The 2,552-nt window shown below is 38.7% G+C and overlaps 1 pseudogene; it reads right to left on the bottom strand.

Annotated features, from left to right (window-relative positions):
* Positions 1–517: 517 nt before the first annotated feature.
* Positions 518–820, bottom strand: LOC102870808 (annotated as a pseudogene).
* Between the last annotated feature and the right edge of the window lie 1,732 nt (positions 821–2,552).

The following is a 2,552-nucleotide window of genomic DNA, read 5'->3' as shown; positions in this document are numbered from 1 at the left end:
ATAATATTTTGCTTTGTCTTGTTGAGTTGTCCTTTGAGATCTTGTTTAGCTCTTTCATATCAGAGTATTTTTTTCCTTTGTTTTAAGGCTTCTTGATGCTATAGTGCATTTTTTAAAGTCTCTTCTGACATCCATTTTGGGGTTTTTTCCTTTCACTGCTGACTTGTTCAAGGCCTTTTCCTCTCTTCATAGATGATATCTTTGATGTCATCCCATTATTCATCTGATCCTCAAATATCGACATTTAGTACTTCAGTATGTTCAGTACCTATTCTTAAGATGATTTTGAAATTTAGGTGGAGTAGACTCAAGATCATATTTTGGTTTTTGTTTTCATATTTTTTTAAAAAAACAAACAAGAATATTTATTAGTCCCAGCAGGGGTGGCCTGCATGGGGTGGTGGGTGGGCTAGATCAGGGTGTGTGTGGGCTGTGAGGAGCCTACAGTCATGGGATGGGGGGTCTTGGAGGGACGGGGCTGAGCTTGTTGGCCAGTTTCAATGGTGCTTCAGGTTTGCTAGTAAACATGTTTCATCAAAGAGTCATGGCAGGCCACAGCAACACCCCCAATAAGATTAAGAAATTCTTGGAAATCTAGCTTCCCATCAGCGTTGAGGTCCAGTTTCTTCATCATGTGGTCAAGGACACTGGGGTCCTTCTGATTCTTTGTGAAGGTAGCCAGTTCTGTATTCATTAATTTCAGGAACTCTGTTTTGGAGAGGGTAAGGCTGTTTCCATCCTGTCCAGCGTACCTCTGGAACATGGCAATCAGGGACTCAATGCACCGCTCAGTCTCCGTGGGGCTAGTGACTTTTGCCATGTCGCAGCGGACCAGAGCGCAGTGGCTGTGGCTTGGAGCGGCAGCGGGTGTGTGGCTGGCTGCGGGGAGCTGCGGCCTCTGGTGGCCCACACCTGTTTTCATTTTCTTCAGCTTCAGTTTGAACTTGCACATGAGTAATTGATGTTGTGTCCTACAGTCCACACTTCTGGCCTTATGTTGACTGCTGATAATGAGCTTCTCCAATGATTCCTTCTACAGATATAGTCAATTTGATTCCTATGCAGTCCATCAGATGAGATCTATGTGTAAAAATCACCATTTGTGTTTTTAAAATGTTGTTTGCAGTGAATAAATCATTGAACATAACAAAATTTGATCATTCTATTTCCAGATTCATTCTGTCACCAAGACCATTCTTTCTAACTTTGATTTCTTCTTCATTGTTTCCAACTTTAGCATTCCAGCAACCAATTATCATTAATGCATCTTGATTTTATGTTTGGTGAATTTCAGACTTCAAAATTCTGTAAAAAAATTCAATTTCCTGCTCTATGGCTTTAGCTGTTGTTGGTTTTGTGTACTGTTTAGTCAGAACTCTTCCAGCGTTTTTTTAAGATGCAGTTAACTGCACAGGAGATTGCTCATCTTTTTCCCCATAGAGCAGCTGGTGGATTTGAGCTACATGCCTTTGGAATTCTAGAACAGCTTCTTATCCCTAGGCTAGCTTTAGTTTCAGGAGAGTATATTCTAATAATAGTGGTATTCACCAATCTTCCTTTTATGTGTTTGGATAATATCCTATCACTCACAATATTATACTTCAGGATAGAACTTGAAATTGTCTTCTAACTATAAATACATCATTCTTCTTCAGTTTTTCATTCCCAGCATAGTATACCATGTGATTTTCTGATTCAAAGCGACCAAAGCTAGTCTATCTCATCTCATAAATGCTTAAAATGTCGATGTTCATGTGTTCCATTTCATTTTTTAACAACTTCTAGTTTTGCAACATTCACTTTGTACATCCCATGCTCCAATTATTAAAGGATATTTCCTACTATTTTTCTTAATTTTGATTGACTTTCAATTTGGGCTCTACCTCTAATGCTATATCCATATCACTCTATTATTCATGGTAGTCTCAGCCAGAACACTTCAACATCCTCCCAAGAGTACATTCTGCCACATCTATTCAGTATTCAATTGGATCAAGTAACATGATAGCCATATACATGATTTGCTATTAGAGGTATAACACTAAATTGTCAGTTTGTTGAATTTGTGGCATTTTTGTTTATTGTACAGCAGTTGTCTGTCACTTTCCTGTACTGCATTAACTTGCTGTGATGATAAAATTTTTGCCACCACTGTGTCAAATGTCACAAGAGTCACCCATGGTGCAGAAGTTTTAGTAGAGCTCCCAGATAAAGAGAGATTAAGAAGCAGGATTGGCCATCCACTTCTTAAATAGCAGGCCTCTGAAAACCCTATGAACAGTAGAGGAACACAGATAGTTATGGTATTAGAGGTAGAGCCAAGATAGGAAGTCCATGCAATTTAGAGCCTCCAAAAATTTCCTGGAGGGTCAACTATGATATACCGTAACTCTTTCATATGTAGCCAGCTCAAACAATGCAAACTTTATAAAGCTTCTCTTGCTACAGTGCTTATCACATATTGGATATGTATCTTAATAAGGAACTGCTATTACTCCATGATGCAGCTAACAAAAAACTTTTTCAATCTTTTTGCTTTTCCATCCTTCTTT

Source organism: Elephantulus edwardii, unplaced genomic scaffold (assembly GCF_000299155.1).
Source record: "Elephantulus edwardii isolate Elephantulus edwardi_28Jun2011 unplaced genomic scaffold, EleEdw1.0 scaffold00595, whole genome shotgun sequence".
Classification (NCBI taxonomy): domain Eukaryota; kingdom Metazoa; phylum Chordata; class Mammalia; order Macroscelidea; family Macroscelididae; genus Elephantulus; species Elephantulus edwardii.
This window is presented reverse-complemented; position numbering and strand designations above follow the sequence as displayed.